The sequence below is a fragment of the Bacillus rossius genome, chromosome 16 (assembly GCF_032445375.1).
Source record: "Bacillus rossius redtenbacheri isolate Brsri chromosome 16, Brsri_v3, whole genome shotgun sequence".
NCBI classification, from domain to species: domain Eukaryota; kingdom Metazoa; phylum Arthropoda; class Insecta; order Phasmatodea; family Bacillidae; genus Bacillus; species Bacillus rossius.
Window position 1 is genome coordinate 626,327 of NC_086343.1, and position 23,227 is coordinate 649,553.

Sequence of the window (23,227 nt, forward strand, 5' to 3'; positions counted from 1 at the left end):
GCGTCCTGATTGGCCTGGTAGAATAAGGATATCACAAGGATGAAACAGCTGCCTCGGGCATACCTTGTTGCAGTCTAATGAGGGTTTAGAATTTTTTCTTTTTGCAGAAAATACATGCCCCTAACAATAACTAACCCGCTCTTTTGAAAGGTCGAGCAACATTCGATTTATCGACGATCTATTCACACAAAGAAATAAACTTCGGTCTACAGTTTCTAATATTACGAGAAGTATTCTTATCATTTCAGACTAGGCTCGATTGTCCTAACTTCACGTTCTCCGCTACCAGGGTCAGAGGTGTGTGTGCTTACTATTCTCCGTTCACTCTTACCTGAGTATTGGAATAAACAAAGCCTCTTGTAAACAAATATTTTCATTGGCTGCCGGCCGCCGCGCACATTATTCGTGCGCAAGAAATAGTCCCTTGGTTACGTACCATTTGTAAGTATTTTTACACTGTCTTTTTATAACAATTGTTGATGTATAGCATTATAGCGATTCATCATTAATTTCCAATACAGTTTAATGTGTCAGCAAGTATGTAATTACAATTATGTTAGCAGACGCCGTGTGTACGGTGGCATAGACAAAAGGTACTGTACAGTGTACAGTTGATGCCCGGCGCAACAGTTGCATTTCGGATTCGCGCGCGCACGGTTTGTTATGGCTGACGTCGGACCGAGTTTTATAGAACACAGAACGGGAAAGCCTTTGAAAAGCGCACAGAAAACTATTGTGTTGAATGTTTTTAAAACATTTTCAGACAAATATACGGATTGTCGTGTGAACGATATCGCGATTTTCAGACAAATATACGGATTGTCGTGTGAACGATATCGCGAGTTTAACTGAGGAATTTAGGCGTGTTTCGAAGAGCAGTGTGCTTCGTGCAAGGAAATAATTACAGGACACCGGGACATTTACATCTTCCGGGAAGAAAAGGAAACTTGAGTATCCTGTTATAAAAACTTGTGATGATTTTGTGAAGACGGCTATTAGGCGTAAATTGCATAGTTTTTTCTTCGCAAATGAACCACCTACGGTGAACAAAGTACTACGGTGCTTCCTGTTATATTACGTCTCCGTTATTTTATTAGCACCGACTGTACTGAAGTGTGTGTGTTGCAACTAGTGCTTGGCGCGCCAGATGAATTCAGCCTATCACTTGCTGACGCGGCGCAGTGATACGGCGGTGTTTGTTTATTTCAGAACTCAGCTAAGAGTGAACGGAGAATAGGGGGTTTCATTTACATCAATCAGTTCAAAATTTATCCTGTTAATAACTGGATAACTGCACGGCGAGGTTTCCCCTTTAGCCTTGTAGTCGGTGGATGTACTGAGGCAACCCCCAGGTGCTTCCTGCCCGGGCACTGTGATTGCCATTTTCCAGCCGGGGTTGATGGCGGTCGTCGCCGGAGGGGTGCAGTTGCATCCGGGCCTTAATCGGCTGTAAACCCGCCGGGCCGAGGTACGGCGGGTCGGAGGGTTTTCCGAGGCGACGAGGACACCTCGTGGCTGCACTCTGAAGCGCGGTGGTCTGGTCAAACTACCGGCGAACAGTCTGCCGACGAGACCAAAAGTTGGTCGTAGTACTGGAAAGACCTGGATGACTAATGGGTAGCAGTCTGCTGAAGCATGTCCGGTGAATGTGGGGCTCGCTGGGCTGTGGAAGCACCTGTCTTAAACCCTTACCTGCATGTAGCTCCATGTGGGGATTTTGGTCTACAGGTCCCTATGAAACCACTACGTACTGTAGTGGTGGAGGGGGCATGTTTTCCTGGATCTGGAAGTTTCAGTGGAAAGAGCTCTGTATTCTCCAGATCAGTAAGCAGACTCCCAATCTACCCTTAAAGGGCGCACATTTGGGAGGGGTGGTAGGCGGGTGCGTTGGCCTTCGGGCCCTCGAAAACATGTTAATAACTGGATTATGGTCGTCAAAGGCGCGTGAAAACTATTGTACGCTTATCATTGTGGACGTTTGCGCCCTCATGTAAGTAATGAAACATAGACTTATACTAAAAGTTGTTTGATTTCCGCTATTGGCTAACAATTTATTTGAATTATCTTGGGTTAATGAGTAAGGGCAAGTGGTTTTTTTAGCAAGAAAAAAAAATCCGAACAGCCATTAAACTGCAACGAGGTATGCCAACGACAGCGGTTCTTCCCTGTGATTGGCGGCCGACTGCAGGAGCCAATCAGGACGCACTTGCTTCCGCACAGAACAGAGGTGATTCGTGCGCCGACAGTGGGCGTAGGCCTTAACGAAACGCAGCCAATCACGAAACACGGGCGATGCTACAGTGTTTTAACACACAGACAAGTGACAATATTTATTCCGAAGAAAAATACACGGCCCTACCAAAGAGAACTCCTGTCGCCCGAAGAATGGACCAGGCAGTTGGACGTCTCGCGAGTTAAGTTTCACTGCGCCTGCGGAGCGACAACTGACGTCACGACGGCGGAGACATCTGATTGGCAGATCCACACTGTCGTCTGCCACCCGGGGCGAGGCTCGGCAGACTGTGTTACACGGTGTGCGACCTCAAAAGCTCTACCGCCGCCTGCATTCTTCATAACCACTCGGCTCCACTCCTCCAAATAGCGGCCGCGTTACGATTTCACGCGACCGCAACTGCCTGGCGCCCCCCCCCCCCCCCCCTCCTGCTGAGCTGACTCGAGGGGCGGGAACACGTAAAAATAGCCAGGGGGAAATATACCCAATCCAGACTCAATGGTAATCGTCGATAGATCGATTCTCGCCTTCCAGGTCGTTATCAGGACAGGCGGGCAGAAGAGCAAGACCGCTAGCTGGCTAGGGGAGGGGGGGAGGAGGGGGGGGGGGTGGACTTGGTGGTCCAGGCATCGAACGTTTTGTGGTTTTGTTTTTGAAGTTACACTTCTTTAGGCCCGTTATCAAAAAAAAAAATGAGAATGAATTATTACGATGCGCGCGCACCGTGCAACAAAAATTTTCACGGGATGAAAAAAGGGCTCCAAAAAATATAAAAATTACATGAGGCTTTACATCTTATACTTTAGTGATTGATATATAATACTGGTCAGTATAATTAAAACATTTATTTATTGTGAATATTAGTGATAGAAACTGTGTTTATAAACTTTTTGAAAAGTGTTTTCAAGTTTATTCATAAAAGCGAGTTTGTGTTCTCGTATGAATATTTTGTTTCAAACATAAATTATTACATTATTTGACAAATAATTTAAATTCATAAGTTAGAATAAATATTCAGCATACTCATTGGTTTACATTTATAATTACTATTTTATTGGATTATTTTACTAAATAAATAATTAATATTATACTCGTGTTTATATTAATATCGAATATTTAGTAGTTAATGAAGGTTTTTTTTTAATTTTATTGGATTTATACTTTTTTTAGTAATCGTATTTATAAAATCACTCCATTACTTTTACTATTTAATTTCTATTAGTTAGTTTTTTTACTATGCTAAGTAGGTATAACCTCTAACGCGCGTACGTAAGTACCCACACCCATTATTTTTCCTTCTCGCTAATAGGACTTACGCATCATGAGATTCGTTGATGTTATAACAGGATTGAAAACCCGCTTGAGGTTACACGCCAAGCTTTACTTGGTGAGAACACGAGAAGTGTCCGCAGTGAGGTGTGGTTGTGGGCTCGGATGGGTGGAGGGTACTGGGTAGGGGGTAGGGGGTAGGGGGTAGGGGGTAGGGGGTAGGGGCTGTTTGCTCGCGGGCTGCAGGCGGGAGAGCTGACCACGGCTGACTGGCGCCAGTCCGGCGGCTACCTGGCCCTCGATGTCTCGCAGTCTCCTCGTTTGCTCCCGCACTGAATCATTGTGATTGGCGTCGTAACAGCACACGTGTGCTTGAAAGAACTCATCCAATCACGAAAAACACATGCGATGCAACAGTGTTTTTAACTCTCAGGTAGTCTGGATGTATTTCCTCGAAAAAATACATGCTCCTGCGTTATAAGGTTCCCGGTGGATTTCTTCGCAACAGGCTTCAGGCTTGTGATTGTTTGTCCTACTGAGATTCCTGGGCCCGTGGGGTTTGCCACCCCTCCCCCCCCCCCCCCCCTCACCCTACCATGTTTCTAGGCGGCCCTGTTTGCCGGGAACAGACGCTATTCCAATGCACAAGTAATGCAGTGAAACTGGAATATGCACAGTAGTTGCACGGTCAAAGCGCGCCGATTGCGTCCGGCACAGACTCGCAGTTCCGACAGGTTCAGTTCTACTGGCAAACAGGTCGCTCCATGTCGGGGCCACTGCGTCGCTCGCTTTAGTGTTGTGTGTGTCCACGCCTTCTCCATGTGCCATTTCAGAAACTATTAGTTTTGAGTATTAAAAAATAATTATCTTTCAAGTTCCTCATTTGTTTTCGCAGCTGTGGCAGTCCGTAAATGGAAACACGACAAACAGCACTGCATGGTGGGAAACCCCACTATTTTGAATTTTTTTTTTTTTTTTTTTTTATGGAAGCGTGTACCTACTTGTGTACTTACTTGGCGTAAAGGAGAACTAACCGTACGGTTGGGGAAGTATAAATTCAATAAAATTAATTAAATACTCAGTATCCAATGGCAATATAAACACGTGTATAAATATAATTATTTAATTCAGTAAAAATTTGAGTTATTTTAACTAACAATGAAAATCAATACATGTGCTGAATGTTTATTCTAAATAATTAATTTTAATTATTTATTAAATAATAATTTACCATGCAAATAAATTATACATACAGGAACATAATCTCACTTATTTAAAAACACATGAAAAAGTTTATAAACACAATTTCTATAACTAATTTTTACAATAAATAATTTTTTTTAATTATATGGACCAGTATTCAATATCAATCACTAAAGTATAACATTTGAAAGCACATAGATTATTTATTTGTATGTAGCCTTTTTTCATCCTGTGAAAATTTCATTGCATGGTGCGCGCGCATCTTAAAAATTCACTCTCATAATTTTTTTTTTTCATAACACGCCTAAAGTATAATTTAAAAAAAAATACTTTTTTTGTAACGGCAACAGTAATTATTTGTGTTAATATTCCAGTAATTCACATTTCCTTCAGTGGCACAGCTGAACTCGTGTTTGTGAGCAGTCCAGTGTCCGCTTGTTGCAGCGTGTTCGGAGCAGCTGCGAGCGACACTAGTCACAACTACAATAGCGCTGATTCGTCGTGCGAAATGAGGCAGCAAAACCAAATTATGGCCTAACTTTAACATTAAGGGTGGTACGTTCCCACGAAACTTAAAAATTTTAAATTATACTTAGTTTTTAAATAAAATTGAATTTGCTTGAGATAAAACGTCGAATTTTGCGATAGCGTCTTCTTCAATTAAGACTTGCAATTGATATAAAACTATACGTGTAAAATAATTTCCTCCAACATACTGTGCTTAATTGTAAAGAATAAGGAGGGTGCCATCACTGCCAGCATTCTATCAATGAGCAAGATAGTCTCGGCCCAGTAACATCTTAACATTAAAACAGATTTGAAACAAAGAAAAAAGTTTTTTTATATAAGTTAAAAGCTATAAAAATTTCAGAAAATTAATAGATTCAATATCTAGCATGCTTTTTTGGATAAGGCGGCTTATGACTGGAATTAAAATGGAACCTCCTAATCGCGTGTTTTTTTGTTCCGAGGGGGATCCCGTATCAAACACATTCCTTCAGCAAGATAAAAAAAAAATAATAATTAGCTCAACCGGGGGAGAAAAAAATAGAAAACCTGTAAAAGCACAAACTGAAAACAAAAGCCCTTTTCTTTCACGTCGTAGCCTGAAGGCGCGCAATTAATTATCCAACTACTCTACTCACCCCTGCCCACCGACCCCGCACTCACCTGGAACAGAACAAACAACACGTTAACACCGGCCGATGCAGCGAACAGACAGGCGGGGGAAACACTCAGCCCAAAACGGAGATTTAAAAAATGGGTACGTGGCTGCTCCGAGCGTTAGGAGTTCCGCCTCAAAAACTCACTTCAACGATAAAACACATACCTGCAACACTGTTTGTCTCTTTTGGCACATTCCGTTATGCCAATATGATTCATCGACTCAAACTTACCCTGCTGCACGTCATGAAGTTTCACTACAAAAAAAACTGCAAGCACTTTATGTACGAATTCTGTACAATTTTTTTACTATTTTGAACATCTTAAGGATTACATTTTTCAATGATAATAAAAAGTTATTTTTCTCTAACTGAATTAACACGGGCTAAATTTAAAGACAGTAATATTCTGCATGATTTAAAGAAACGCTAACAGCTATGCCTGTGTGTCTTGTCAGACTTAACCTTCAAACACCATGCTGAATGTTTGGTTTCTTGCTAATTTCAGGTATTAAGGAAACATATTTTTTTTTTAAATATGAGACTATATAAGTAGAGACCGGAAAAATTCGCGGATTCATTTCGCGATACGCTGAAATGCAAATAAGTGAACCTTTATGCAACTTCTGCTATTGGTTCACTGTTAATATGGAGTACTGTGGGCCAATTATATGCCCTCAGTCAAAGCAGTATCGAATCACGAGTCTCCCAGTTGAGACGCCTCACAAGTCAGTAGCCAATTAACAGGTGACGTTTGCACAGGCTCGTGGAGTCTATCCTGGAGGTCGTTGAACACGCGAATTTTTCCAGTCCCTATATATAAGTTATTTCGTATTCATTGCCCAGCTGTGGCAACCCAGACATGGACTTCCAGTGGGTGCCAGTGACACAATCAGGCAAACATTGTAACTAAGAATATTTTCCTAAGTCATTCAAAGTAGCAGATAACATTAAACCTTTAGTGACAAAATTGGTTACAACACACAAAATTCTACGCTTACATAGTGCACCGATCATACGTATAAACTATCCTAAATAATAAATAATGGGCTAAGCTCTGAGCATAACCGTGTGAACTCGCAGACGATATGTACAATAGTAAACAAATAAAAAAGTAATAAACATAAAACGAAGAGCCAAGGCGGGGCAATGGACCAGGGCAGCACAAACAACTCTCGACGTGTCGTAACGTCTGCTAGCAGCTGTCACGGGGCGGGGGGGGGGGGGGGGGGGGGAGGGATTGCAAAATAGCAACGCCAATTGGCGAGTTGAAGCCCACTTGACACGCCCAATCACGAGGTGACAGCCGGCTCGTGGCGGGCCGTGATTGGTCCGACCGCCCAGCCCGTTTGCGCCGCGGGAGATATACAGCGTGTCCCAGGGAAGTAACTGGGACCAGTCCACCTCGCGATACCGTAGTACTTCTCATGACATCATCAATAGTATGGCAAACTGATTTTACTGAAGGGTTTTGGGCGGGGAACACCCACAAGCTCTTTTTGCACGAAATATGTTTCTTGATGAACCTAACATCCAGGTATCATATTGTACACTACAGCCATAGAATACGATACCGAACGTGTATTACTTACGGTATCGTATTGAATACCACAATCGCACCCGCCTGGGAACATTTAGTTATAATTTTTGAAGTCAAATTTATTTGCAGCCGTTGGGAAGTCGAATCGATGACTCGGCAGAGAGTAACGAAAGGTGCAACGAACAGGATTGGGGGTCTAGATGGCGGAGAGGGGTATAGGAACATTGAGCTCCCCACTCCTCACTCACAACAAGCGCTAGTGAAGGACGCTACACACTCAGGCCGTCTGCCACATGATGGTGTTTGGTTTTAACTTTCAAGTAAATTACATATTTACATGTGGTGGACACGAGCCGTTGTTTTTTTGTTTCTCGCGGTATCAAGCCGCGATTAAGTTGTGCGTTCTGAGGCCAGATCTCGTGCATGTGACAATGAACGAAAACAATTGACAGACTAGTTGAACGGGTCTTCGGAAATTCTGTCAGGGGTAGGAAACGTTGTAACGGACTGTAAAGAATTGCTTGTAAAAACTGTAGAAGAGGGCAAATGTTGGAACATGTCAATAAGGATCATGCACTTCCCAAATATATATATATATATATATATATATATATATATATATATATATAATTAAAATATCAGACAGTTTTTAAAATAAAAATGTCAGCCTGCAATATTCTCTCGTATTTAAATGTAATGTTATGACTCGGTCTCCAGCCACCGCCACCGAGGCGTGCCTGGCGCAGACTAGACGAGGTGATACCGCAGTGGATAACCACTGCCTTCCGCGGGCATGGAGGCGAGGGGACACACAACAGCCAGTCCTGGACTCGGCTGGTCCTTGGCTCGCCGGCCAGAAACTCTACAAAGGTTGGGCTCGTTAACTAATAATTAGCAACTAGCGAATCATCTTTCTCACACGCCTAGTTGATTTTTTTTTTCGACATTGCTTTTTTAATGTCCCAGTTATAATTTTAAATAGTATCAACTGTAAGCGTTGTAGTGTATTGGTTCAAGTACACAAAGTAACTCAAACAGTTTTAGATTAAGCGAATGCGCGAGTACTACTTTTTTTTAAAGCCTTCTACGCAACATGGCGACTCCTGAGCGTAAAGCATTTTGTATTCTGTAATTTTATCCCTCCCCATTGGAAACTCTTTGAACGAGAGTGGTTGAACGTCGAAGTCCTTGACCGTTGGATTGGTCGTAATGGTCGAGACGACAAGAGTTATTTTTCGCTGGCCTCCACGTTCGCGTGACATAACGCCATGAGATTTATTTTTTTCTTTGTAGCTTTATTAAACGATCGTGTCTACGTTTCGCCGCTACCCAATGATTTTCCAGAGTTGAAACACGGAATCTGAGAAGCTATAAGTGCGGAAAGAATTGGACTTTAGGTCGAACGTGTGCCGGGATGTTCTTGCACGGATGTGTGTGCTGCGCTGCCAGATCCACGCCTGGCCGGGACTCGAGGCTACCGGAGACGGATGTGCGACCCTCGGAGAACCGGAGCCCGCAGCTGAGCGAGATCAGCGGCCGAATGAACGGCCGATCGCTCTCTGCCAACCACGCGTCTCCATCCATCACTCCCGGCGGGGCAGCCAATCAGGCGCGTCCCCCGACACACAGCACGCCACATCTACTAAACTGTTCAATCAAGGAGACGTGCTGCGGGGGTCAGGGAGGGGGTAAGAGGGAAATATCGCCGGATTCGTCCATCAATTTCACTTTTCGAGTCCACCCCGTCTTTCCCCGCGCCCACGCTTCGCGCGACAAGGTCCAGTCCTGCTTCGAGCTGGTACCCCGTCAGCGCCCGTGTGGGCGGGGCTGCGCTTTCGCCCCGCCCACCGCGTGGTCCTGCCGACTGCTTATTTTAGGGACACCTGTATTTCGCGAATACATTTCGTGTCAAGGTATTTCACAAAATACTGTAGCTTTTTCTAAGAGTCGTGGCAAATTGTGAGGGTGCAGCAGTACGGTGACCACATTCTCATTGGCCCCGTCAAGAGCGGGACGACACCTCTCACCGACCTCAGCCAATAACCACAGGAGAAAAGCTACAGTATTTTGTGAAATACCTTGAAACGAAATGTATTCGCGAAATACAGGTGTGCCTACTTATTGGCGACAACAACACTTGCTTTGGATGGTGAGCCACTTGTTGCCATCACGAAATAGTTTATGGACTGTAACTGGCAGCACCCAGCAGACGTTGTCTGCCAGTGTTCGTTTATTTACCTCTGTATATTTAAAATGGACTATTTGTACGTAATCTAGAATCTATGAAGCGTTTTTAATGGTTTTCCATTTTAAACGCACTCACCAAATACTAGTCACAGTCACAATCACTATTTGTTGTTATTGAGGATTAACGACATTAAAAATCACATTATATAAATTTTCATGGCGATCGGTTGAAAAGTTTAGAAGTTGATGCGCTGCAGCGCCATCTAGCGGCGAGTTACAAAAAAAAGGATATCATTAAAAACGTCCTCCGTTAAAAAACACTTCGATGTGCCAACTTTCATGGTGATCGGTCAAACGGTGTCGGTGTTTATCACGTAATACATACCAACATCCAATAATTATATATACATATATATATACACATATACACACACATACACCAGCTGTACGAAGTAAAACCTTTGAGCACGATGAGAGTAAAATTTCAATTACAATATCCAAGGCCGAATTTTAACGCCTTTTTTGTGAAACATTGTTTTGAAACGTTTCTGACGCCAAAGAGTTATAAATAGAGCACTTGCGAATCGAGGTTTGAATTGCCAAGTTTCACTTCTGTGACTTGTACTGAGTTACAAACGCTCATTTTTATTTTTGAATCCTTTTTTATTATACAAAAACACGCGCATATTGGAATGCAACGATGTGTCAAATATCCAAAGCAATCGGTGAAGAACTTCTGGAGATTTAATATTTAGAACAATCGAACAATTACATTTTTATTTACACATATAAAAGCTCACACTGACTCACTGCCTCTGTAGCGCTGTAAGATGCAGAATGCCAGCTTGCGACGGCCGGCACTCTGCAGGTAGACGCACTTGTTTTACACACATTTACATTTGTGTATAGGTATATATTATTTTGTTATGTGTTTAAGACGTGCATTTGAATTATTTACCAAAAGATGGTGCTAGAAGTTAAAGAAGAGCTTTTTTACTTCTTCTAATTTGTGGGTTTTTAATCATTATTTTGCTTTTAGAATTTGACTGACTTCGCAATGTAAGTAAATAGGCAATTTTATCACTGAAAATCAATTCCGATTACGTGAATTACGTCTTTATAATTCATTAAGGATTATGGTATGAGAATTCTCACACGTTTTTTTCTAGAGATTCTTCGTTAAAAACAATTTATTTGTCAAATATTTTTATCGTATGTATATCAGAAATATTTTTTCTTTGCATAACATTAAAATAAATTTGTGTTTTTAATAAATATTTAGCGCATATTAAACTCGAGTGTTTGTTATATGAATAATTTTTAACTAACTAGTTTGCATATATACTTAGTCACTAAACGGTTATTTGAGTGCGCAATAACAATACCAAAAAAAACTCAAAGACTGTAAAGAATGCTAATCATCATTCTTGTTTTCTACAAACGTTTGAAAATTAAAAAAAAAAAAAAAAAAAAAAACATATTTCTCAAGAGCCTTTCTCGTTACGCATTTACGCGAGAGCCACTTATCACTGCTCCGGTGTTCAGGTCAGTATACATGGCTTATAACCTCGGGAATTTATTTATTTTATGATTGGTATTCGTAGGCGGTCGCCCAATAATGTCTCCAGCATAAGGCGATGAAGTACATATGATAAAAAAAAATAACTAGCCAGTTTCAATCTGGATGCTACAATTAATTCATGACAGTTTGAACTGATTGGAAGTAATACGGTCTATCCGCTATATAGTTTGAAAGACGATTTTGCGTGAATTAAAGCGAGGTAAATTTTGAGGGCCTGCCGTAGTATAAAATCAAACATTATTTAAAGTAGGTATCCCGTACGAAACTGTTTTTGTTGCAATTACGTCGCCTGGTGTTTTTTACCAACTTGAATTTAATTATTTTGTTTTGCAACTGCGAAACCGACAACAGCGTGTTTAAATAGCTTAGAGGCAGGAACAACGAAAACTAACGATACGCATGCTGTGTTTGTGTTTGAAACTGTTCACTAAGCCCCGGGAAGGCCCCGTCGTTGTAAGGGCGGAAAGGAAAGGAGGCCGACAAGCAGTTGCGACGAGGCAACAGCGAGGACTATCCGGGAGAGGGTGGAAGCGAGGAACAAGACTGCACTACCCAGCGGGCAGTGCGTGCGACTGTAGCAAACAACACAGAGCTACGAGCTACGAGCTGCTCTAGGCGGTCGTGTCGGGGTGTTGCTTGCAGCGGGCGGGGGGCAGGGGCAGAGGGGAAGGAGCGCAGGGGAGCACCGGCGAAGCACGAAGCTGCTGACTAGACACGCGCCACGCGAGGTCACTTCCCTGCGAAAAGGCTGCGACCACATACAGTTACAACATCGAGTTGTTTTCAAGTCAGTCCGATAAGATGGCAAACAATATGTACAGTATGAACAATATATCCTGTTCGATACATATGGTAACAACATTATGGCAACGAAAATACTTTTGTAATCTTATGTGGGAAATAATCGTCCAGTACTTTTCAAGTTATTATTTGACACCAGATAATATAAGTGGTGCTTGTGATTAAAATAAAATCACAGAGATCTATGCACATAACTTCTGCATCTTTACAAGTTTTTTGGAACTCGTCACTACAAATAATACAGAAGGCGAGAACGCAAAATTGAACGCAAGTTGACAATTATTGGCAAATGCTCGCGTCACGTATTTGCGTCTGGCGTAGTTTATAAACCCAACTTCTGTTAAGTTACAGTAAATTTTCGTACTTATCAAGTAACAATGAACATCGAACAAACGATACCTGATACGGTACCTGGATCTTTGTATAAACTAAGTTGCTCTCGTTATTTGTTCTTTCGTGTTCAGGGTAAAAACTTACCTACATCGAAGCAAGAAAACTGATTAATTTTTCCTTAACACTTTGTAGGTTTTGATAATAGTGGAAGATGAATACAAAAGGTTCATGTTCCAGGTACGTAAAACAAACACGAGTACATTCAAGAAGATCTTAGGGTAATTTGCAGCCGACGTTCTTCCTTAATTAAAGTTTTTTTTAACATGATTAAGACGAAGACCACCGACCGATATCAAGGGAAACAGCCACTGGAAATAAGTTATGTTTCGGAACTGCACTACTTACTGCCTCGCAACTTGCTCCTAATTGGCCTAGCCATGCGCCGCGGCGGTAACGTGTCTGGAGCAAGAACATCACTGCTTGCAACACCAGGTGTACGTACACCTACAACTTGGAACTGTACGTTATATTTGACAATGTTGGACACAAGCGAGAACCAGTGCACTCTTGATTGACAGAAGTCTCGACGGTGTGGCAATTGGCTGGAACGTGTCAGTCACGGGCTTGGAGACACACTAGCTCGTCGGGACTGTTTGGCACGGTTCAGCCATTTTATAAAACTACGCCACATCGAAGAACTGAAGTCCAGTAGATCTGAACATCTGACTGGGACTTTAACACAGAACGGATATTTACCCACAGAAAGAGGATTCTACACACAATGGGGGGTGTTTCCCATAGAATGGGAATTTACATTAGTCACAGATTTCCCGCAGAATAGCAAATTTTAAAATTATTAATTTATTTAATATCCTCTTTTATTTACACTTCGAAACACAATTTACCAACTAATTTAATTTTAGAGGAGCATTTTATCTGAGTATAATTTACAACTTAATCAGATAACTTTAATGATAAGCTATTGATTAGTAGGCCTATATATATATATATATATATATATATATATATATAGTCTCTGTAAATCACAAGAAACATTATGAGCGAACTATTGTTGTTATTAGAGTGGAATTAGACCTCGCTTTAAAACTTATTAATATATTATATTTAAAAATAAATTATTTAATTTTGTTTGTACAGCAAGAGCTCGGTCCAAGCCGTGGTCGGCACCACTGCGGCTCGACTCGGCCGGGGACGCACCACAACGCCGAACCTACAATAACGCCGAAAACCATAACGCCGAATGCCAAATTGACCACAACGCCGACAGCTAGAAAACTGCTGTGTACCACAACGCCGAAACACAGTAACGCCGAAAAATGTCATTGCAGGACTGCCACAAAGGTTAGGTTAGGTTAGGTAAGGTTAGCGCACAAATTCATTCAGTTGTTTTTTTTTTTTTCATTTTGCTCTTGTGCCGCCGCCCCCCCCCCCCCCCCCCCATCCCCTTCACCACAGCAAAATTTTTCGGCGTTACTGTATTTCGGCGTTGTGGTACACAGCAGTTTTCTAGCTGTTGGCGTTGCGGTCAATTTGGCATTCGGCGTTACGGTTTTCGGCGTCATTGTACGTTCGGCGTTGCGGTAAGGACCCGACTGCGAGCAGAGCAGAGCAGAGCAGAGCAGGGGAGGGGAGGGGAGAGGAGGGGAGGGGGGAGGACCAGGTGTGAGTCACGGCTGTGCAGAGAGCGAGTCACGAAGCCGGCGCCTCACGCCTCGAGCCTCGCAACCCACTGCGCGCTCACCTCCCCCCGCCCCGCCACATCATAGGCTGGTGCCCGCAAACCATCTCCTTTCAAGTTGTACTTGCTTAGGCGCCTTACGAAAGAAAAAAGAAAGACGAGGGTGAATCTTTTACGATGTGCGCGCGCGCAACACGCGACGACATTTTCACAGAATAAAAAAAAAAGGCCACGTACAAAAATAAACATCATGCACGTGCTTTCAAGTCTTATACTTGGCTGACTGATGCTGAATACTGGTCCGTATCAATACAAACATTCATGTACTGTGAATATTAGTGATAGAAATATTTTTATAAAAGTTTTCAAGAGTATTTATATAAATGATCTATGTAAAATTTATATGATAAATATTAGTCATGCCTATTGATTTTAATTATGAAATAAAAATCATCTCGATTATTAAACTAAAATAAAAATTAAAAAGTTCATGTGCTTATATCACTGTTTAATACTGAGCATTTATTTCGATTTTTGAATCAGAATGAATATACTTTACCAACCGTATTCATAATGTTACTCCTGTCCTTTCATTACTTTATTTATATTAATTATTTGCATGTAAAATTAAAGTTAGATCATTATCACAGCAAGCAAGTATAACATCTAACGTCGATACATAGGTACACGCGCCATTTTTTTTCTATGGTCAGCTAACAATTACACCATCCCCCCACACATTCACACAGCAGGTAAGCCGCGAAGTGGTCGTTCCTTCAGCCTGTGCTTGGAGGTTGCTGTGCTGTTAGACTGCCTCGTCGTCGTGCGTGCATATTTCGTCATTTCAACAACTGCTTATAGGACTCAGTTACATCGTCTCGTGATTTAAGGTTGATAATAAATCTTACACAGCAGGTTTCGAGCTTCTGAAGCCGCTTTGCCAGTTTATCTGTCGTATCAGGAAACAAAACATCGCAGTAATCAAAGTGAGGCATATAGGCCTATAGGTAAACAAACACCACATTAATACGTTGCGTCGATTATTCTCAAGATCCGCACATTACATTAATTCTCGACTGCGGCACTCTGCTGTCTCTTGGCTCGTTGTTGCAGTAGGGGCGAGCCAGAGAGGAGCAGGGATTCAGCCAGCAAGAGGAGGTCTGGGGGAACGACCCACATCCACACGGGCATTCTTCTATTCCGCGCGCGCCGCGCCATTTGTAGTCGCCATGCAAAGTGATATTTTTTTTTCTTCTGTTAAACTCGGCGGCGCGGAGGTTCGGCGCGCGCCATCCATCTCGGCTACGTGCGGGGGTTCCGCGGCGCTACGAGGCGCTACGAGGCGCTACGAGGCGCTACGAGGCGCGCCTGCTCGAGCGAGCTTCCTCCCGCAGCCGCCAGGGGCGCGGGTTTGTGCGCCTGACAGTAAGAACATTATAGATACAACCTGAACATTCCGTAGCCGTGAGAGTTACAATAATACTGCATGCTCCGTACCCTCTTGTGCAATCAAAAATTAAGGAGTTTTTAAGGCCACTTTCACTTTAAAAACGATGTAATATAAAATTCCTCATAAAAATAATTATGTTAAATAGTTAAAGCACAATTAATTTCGTTGGTTAGCCCTAATTGTCCAGAATTATCAACCTATACACACACACAACCACACATTTATCTTATCTTGTCTACATTGTTGTAGTCTGGTATAAATATATTGACAGACTCCAAGCCGGCGGATGCAGCTGGTTTTTCCAAGATGTCGCAACAGTTCCAATATAGCCTACTGCTAGTTGCAGTGGTCTGGCGAGCATATATATATATATTATATGGAGCAGCGAAGGACTGCAGTTGCAGGGAGGAAAATGGAGACACAAGCACAAAGGCTAAAGGTCGCGTGGCCAACACGAACTATAACTTCCGACATTGTAACACTGCCCCCGCAGAGAAAATATTAGCGCAACAGAAACCTGACCGACGTCGTATGCAAAGCTTGTATTGTATTTGTTACAGCCTCTCTCTTATTCCGGAATCCGATATTTAAAAAAAAAGTTTAATTATGATGTTAATTGTTTCACCTTTTAATTATGCGTATAATTAAATTCTTCGTAATATCAGGTTCCTAAAAAGAGGAAAGAAAAAAAGAAAAATGATTCTGCCTTTAAAGCCGAGTATAAATAGGATTTGTATTTTCCTCGCAATGTCGGGTAGTCAGAATGCATAGGCACCAGGATTCAACATGCCCTCTGGAACTGCGGAGCTTGTAAACAACACTGTATTTCACTTTGGACGAGCACTGAAACAGGAACAGGGAGCAGTTATTGAAATAAAATAATACATTCGAAAGGAATGTGCACGTAAAAGTATTTTACAGATTCATGCTTATGACTCGCTGCTATTTCATATTTTAAATGGGCATTTCACATCTGCGGATATTTTAGACACTCGCCTGCTGTTAGAAAGCATTCAACACAAACTGGATTTAGGTCACGAATGACGATGAAGCTTGACCAAACAGCTTTAAAGTATCTTTAAATTAAAAAAAAATTGTCAGATATGTGATGATAAGCAAAGTATTAAAAGGTGAATTTTTTACTTTTATCTATTAGCCTACTTTTCCCCCAATCCAATAAGTAATAACACACATACAGATCATCTGACGCAGTATATTTTTTTCTAATAATTGAATTTGCATGTTACGTACTGTTTCAATGGTTTCTAAAGTCCTTTAAAATTGAGACGTTGAAAAAAAAAAAGAATTTGCATCAGCCACAGCATTCTTATGTCAATCCAGCCACAAAATGTCGAAATAGACTCTAACAAATATAACTTTGTAGTCTCAACGAAATCGCTTATCAGTAATAAAAATGTTAATTAAAAAAAATATTTTCGAAAAACTGTTTTTTTAAAACCTGACTTAAAAGTATAAAATAATTTTTCCTAGCCCCGTAAAGATTTATAACCCCATACAGATTGTCCTAAAAATGTGTGATTGTTGATTTTTAACTCCCACGAATTAACTTGTAATGTTTAAAGCTTAACTCGTGGTGCTCATGTGATAGGTATTGGTAAGGAGTGAAGGGAATAGCTGTCTTTGAGAAAACTCACACAACAGTTCATATCATTTACAGAGCAATAAAAGTGTTGGTGAACTATTCATGCATCAATTATCTATTGCATACGCCCCACATTTTTTGTTTTTGTTCAAAAATGAACAATCACACATTTTTAGGACAATCTATATGGGGCGTTTTAATTTTTTAAAATGTTATTATTTAATTTTTTTGTCTTTTGTGTGTGTGAAATTTGCATTTTAATAATCATTTTTAGTAAAGATTAAATATCTGACTTCATTCCTAACCCCATACAGATTATAATGAAAATTTGTGATTGTGAATTTTAAATACCTATATAAATACTTGTAAGGTTTAGAACTAAAAATGAAGAGCGCTTGCAATAAACAACAGTGAGACAAGACGTGACGGATGCACCAAACGACAGTGTTTGTCAAATTCAATGCAAAATTATCTGTTGACGTTATAAACTAAACTGTTATCAACACAGTTAGTTCGCTAGTTGCAGTGAGCTTTGCTAAGCAGACAGCTCTTGCCAAGGAGAAGGATAGGAAGTTGCCAGACCTTACTATATGACCGTGAGGTAGACACTTCTCCTAGCCCTGTATGCGTGATATAGGCACGGCCCGCAACGTTGTACTGTTCTGCTCGTAGCCTAATGTCACGAATCTGGGGGATATGCTAAAAACACACCCACACACACACACACACACACACACACACACATATATATATATAAACCAAACCGACAAACAAACTGAAGACAAAGCAAGTTAATAATGCATTTTCATCCAGTTCTGAGCTATGTTAAAAGTTTCGAGTCTCTAGCTCATCGGGAAGTTAGTTTAAAATCGATTGCAAAAATTTTACCGAACAGACACGCAGACAGACAAGAAAACGAGTTAATAAAAACATTTTAAATTTACGTTTGTTGTCTTCTAATCGATACTACCAAATTATTTTGTTGCCAAAATTAAATATCTATTACGGTTCTACACCAACAAAAATATTTTGAGTAGGCGTCATCTGTCCCCAGTGAGCAACCATTCCGTTGCGTGTATTCATGATCGTCTCATGATCGTCGCGTGTATTCATGATCGTCTCATGATCGTCGCGCGGATAAGATACCATCGAGTGCGGCCTCGCACAGCCGGGAAGCCTTCTTTTCACAGACGAGAGAGACAAACGTCCGATCGTGCATCTTCGGTTTTTTTTTGTTCATTGTAACTCATGATAACTAATGGTCAATTAGGTTAGGTTAGCCACATTATAAATACTTTCAAACATTGTGGACGGTTGATTTGGTTAGGATAGCTACATTAAAGATACTGTGAAATCATGTAAACAAAAAAAGCGAGCATGAACTTCGGGGAACTTCGGGTGTGACTCTCTCGTCTGTGAAATGAATGGTTCCCTCGGTCGGGCGCTGGGGGCGGGAGGCACACGGGTACCAACCCTCCGCAGGTAATTGCCGGGTCTGGCTGGCGCCCCGGGAGACGCGAGACCGCAAGCAGGGCTGCCACCACAGCAACACTGCACTGCCCGACGGTCAGGCTTCACTGCGAGCTCTCTCAGTGTGGGGACACACAACGTCATTTTTATTGCTACTGGACTTCGTTAAACAGACTGCAAGAGTACACACAATAACTTTATACGGCTAAAAAAAATTAATTACAACGCTGTTCTTTAGAGTTCCTAGTATTACAACCCGCGATATCCCCCCCCCTACCCCCCGGGCCGCTTCTTTTTTCCGAAAATACAGAATTAGCACAAGTGCACACTGTTTGAAGTTGATGGTGTTAAAAAGTTTATCGCTTGCTTAATGAACTGGCGAACATTTCCGACGTGTGGCTACGACACAGAGACGGAGGGAAGCGAGGCGCTGCTGTCTGCATGTCCGCGCGCACTGCCGCCGCCATCTTCTCCTCTCCCCCTCTCCCACTACCTCTACCCCTCTCTCTCTTTCCATCGCACTTGGCACACACTGCACACCGCGCAGCTAAACCTTTCACTTCTTCCTGCCAACTGTTCTCCGAGAACTGACTGCCAGGCAATCTCCCGTAACATCGCGGGTAAAAAGTTAAACGACCAAAGTGTTGTGAAATTCACACTTTTTTTTTTTTTTTTGCTTTACAAGAAATGATTTGGCAAATAGTTTCCATACAATAGTTTATAAAAGAATAATAAAAATATATTGTTTGGGGCTGGCTTCTTTCTGCGGTCTTGGGCCGATGCGCAGTTGGAAATATCGGAACATATTTTTTGGAAACATTCTCACGGAAATGTATGGTAAATATATGGAATCGTGGGCCAAAATTTATTTAGATTCTGGAGTCAAGAACAAACGTTGCAGAAGATACACGAAGTGCTCTTCACCACCGAAGCCCGGACATACTGCTGAAGAAAAGAAGCACAATGCACCAGAAATAGGTAAAAAACACAATAAAAAAACAATTGTATAAATAACATTTTACTCTAAATTGAAACTTATCATTTTAACGTTTAAGTCTTGAGCGATAAAGTGCCAATTTGTTTTCAAACTTCTTTATTTGTTTAAACACAGAAACAGCACCAAAAACAAAATAAAAAATTATCAATGCCAATTCCTTAAAATAAAATAGTTTAGGGCAAGATTAGTTAATTCACGTAACTTTGGCTTCAATGTTTCGCCAATACCGTGCAGTGAGCATCTTCAGCAAGTCTCAACACCATGTCTACCCGTGTGTTCCAGTGGCAGGCTTACTTCGACCCCTGGAGTAGGTGTTTCTATTGCACCTTACACGAAAACTAGCTGAAACAGTTTTTTAAATATATTCTGACTCCCAAAGCAAATTAATATATCTGTTTGAAGCATAATCCACAAGACTGACTGCGTGTGTCGGCAAAACACCACAAAACATTAGTACCTACAACTTAAAAAAATGGGTTTTTTACATGTAAAGTCATTTATGGTTCAATTTCTACGATATTTCATTTCAGTATCAAATTTTGAATTTTGAAAGATGTAATGTATTAGTTGTTTTTTTTTTTTTTTTTTTTTTTCCAAATTGAAAATTTTGAATCGAGCGCGTCCCTGGTTAGGCATGTTGATAAGGTCGTCACGAACATGAGAAGCAGCTCAACAAAATGTTTCTGCCCCCCCCCCCCCCTTAAACCTTCCGACAATGTTTTGTGACTTGCTAAAAGTTCCGCTGAAGCAAAAATTTTTCAGACGGCGTGCGGCGTGGGGGGAAAAAAAAATCGCGAAACTGAAGACGACTCTGGTGGAGGCCCCGTGTTTAGCTGCGCGGGCGCAAGCGAGAGGACTGGCGGAGGAATACACAGAAAGAAGAGCCGGGGAGACTATCACGCAGACGGCGCTATGGAGCATGACAGACCCCGGGTGCTCGAACCAGGTCTGCTCTCGGCTGCGGATTACAACAAAGCACTTCAGATTTTAATTACGAGTGGCTGGCTCACAGACGGTGAGCCCTCTATGCTAATTAATTCAGAAGTAGAGAGAGAGACAGCGGCGTAAATTATATTTTACAAAAATTAAAATGCTGTACAAGCGCTTTTTTTTATGAATACGATTACTTTTTTCCCTTCATTGCTGCGAAGAATGAAATACACATTTTTCCTTTTTCCCTTCCGGCAATTTTTTAAGCACACCGTTAAGATAAGTCTTCTCAGCTAGCCCATATGAAATTTTTTTTTATTTTTCACGTGGGTTACATTTTATTCTAATGTCCATTCATAGCTTGAAGGTTTTTTTTTCTAAACAATTAAAACCACGTATTTTCGTGATTAAAAGTTTAATATGGTTGCAGAAGCCGACTGTAAATATAAAAGCGCCATTTGGCTTTTCGAACTTGAGAAGCCCGAGGGAATAAACTCGCCACTCCCCAGGGCAGGGAGCGCCACGCGTTGACCACTGCGGTGCTCGCAGCTCATGCTGTCATCTCACGTACTGTGGTGTGGGATGTGGCGAGGGGGAGGGGGGGGGGGGTCAGGTCACACCGCGGCACGTCACAACAACCCTTAACCCCTGCTCCCAGCCCCTTGTGCATGTTTGATGCCGCGGGCAGCTGTGCCACCTCTTCTTTCATCCTTCCCCCAGGCTGACTGACTGACTGAGTCTCGTCCGCGGTCCATCTCGGGCGAGAGAACCAACGAGGTCTCTTCCGTGAAATCACTTCACTGCAGTAGCCACTGTAGAGAAATGTTTCCAAATAAGAACTAGTTCTTTGAACCATCTAACACGTGGTGTTGTCACGCTCCAGAGGTCCCGTGCTCGAGTACAGGTGCACCAGAAGTCGCTCTGGTTCCTTGTCCCAGACCACTGTCGGTTCCCTCTCACCTGTCCCTGTCTCGCAGTGCTACACTATACTGTACCCTCCGTGGTGGCGATACCAGGCGCGGTCCAAACACGCTTACCTCCATGCCTCTTCAGTGATTGAACCACTGATGAGTGATTTCGAGCCGGTGAAAACACCCAAGAAAAGGAAATAGCGAATCACGAACATCCCAGCTAACAGGTCTCTCACAAGCTAGTAGCCGACGAGTACGTAAGGGATTGCGGAGTCCAGCCTACAGGTCACTGAACCCGGTCCCCTATTACAACAACAATGAATATTTTACTGTTCCAATCTTGCTGCGCGGCAACACATCACGCGTGTTTGGACTGTGGGCAGGCCTCGTCAGAGACTTGGCTGGTACTTGAGGAGGAACGAGGTCCGCGCAGGGCCCGCCCTTCGCAATCTCCGGCGGGGGTCAGCTGGTCCAGAAGGGGGGGGAGTGTGGGGAGAACAAACACCCCCCCCCCCAAAGGGCCGTGGGCGAAGGAGCCCACAGCAAACAGCCCGCGCACATACATCCCTAATATTGCCTCTTCGCCGCCCCTCCGCGCAGTTTGTCATCCGGCAACTGGGGTGGGTTCTCCCCCCTCCAGGGTCGAGAAGAAAAAAAATTAAAGGAAGGGGAGAGGGTATCAATTTTATTGTAATGCCGGGCGGGGAAGGAATAATGTGGGCGGCAACTCGCGAAGCCTGAGACGCCTAGGCCCCGCCCACCGGCCGAGCGGGGCTATAAATAGCGCGGAGCGGCGGGATAAACCCCCGCCCATTAACTGCCGCCGGGATTAGGCGCCTTAAGCGAGCCGGTAACTGCAGCGCCGCGCGCGCCCCTGCCGGCCGCGGGGCGAACTGCGGTCCGGCCAGAGCTTACCACGCCCACATCAGAGTGTCATTCAAATTAACAGCTGAATTATAACTTATATCATTTTTAATAATGTGACTTGCGAACCAACTGTGATTTTGCTTTCTTAACATAATTATTTTCACTCGTACAACATTTTAGTGTGAAGAATAAATGTGCGAATCAACAATTATTACAACGTCAAGATGGAGTTCTGTTATTTTTTTAAATATAAATAGCGTTCGTTAAAATATCGTTGTGTTTTGAGCATGCCTCTCTAATACGTATATTAAAAATAATAAATAGGATGTATAACTATTTAAAAAAAAATGTGTAGCGCCTAAATGTAGAGGAATCGGGAGACCTCGGTAAAAGTTTATGTTAAATACCAGCATTTATGTTTAATTATTTTGTTTGAATGTATCAGTTCATTCTTGAAGGTACAGGTTAATTGTACATTCTTATTTGCGAATCTGCGATGTATTGCATTAGACGGGCATTTATGTAAATTAATATCGCGAAATACTGAGCCAAAGATGGTTATGTATTGTGAAACAACTAGGTTAAACTAACACTGTTTAAGACCGCCAACGTAAACCACCTTTCGTCTCTATTAAAATCCTATAAAAATAGTTTATTTTTTGGTCATAGATATCAAGAAACGAAAATACAAATTCAACGATATTTTATTAAAACGTATAAATGTATCACGTGGCCTAGATCCTGAACCCAAAGAGTTCTAAACCAACCTAGATCCTGATACCATTCGGGACAAAACCAAGATTTATTTTGTTTTATGCTGTGTATTTGGTAGTGTGAGAATGAAAAGTGACCTATTTCAGAGAAAGAAAAATAAGGAATAATGTTTAACCTGAGTGGAATGTGTGTGTACTTGCGTGCTCCTTGGGCTGGTTCTGACTGGAGCTCAGTGTACCTGGAGGTCAATGACCCCGTCCCTACACATCTTTTAA

The 23,227-nt window shown here is 42.2% G+C and overlaps 1 protein-coding gene across 11 annotated transcripts in view; it reads right to left on the reverse strand.

The window, feature by feature from the left end:
* The window catches only part of LOC134540220 (semaphorin-1A-like), a 411,248-nt gene that overhangs the window by 331,762 nt on the left and 56,259 nt on the right, over positions 1-23,227 (reverse strand). The window contains exon 2 of one of the 11 annotated variants that reach the window (XM_063382822.1): positions 5,851-5,875. The exons of the other annotated variants lie outside the window; for them this stretch is intronic. The gene's annotated coding sequence lies outside the window, so the exon portion shown is untranslated. The remainder of the gene's footprint in view (positions 1-5,850; positions 5,876-23,227) is intronic. 11 annotated transcript variants of the gene reach the window in all.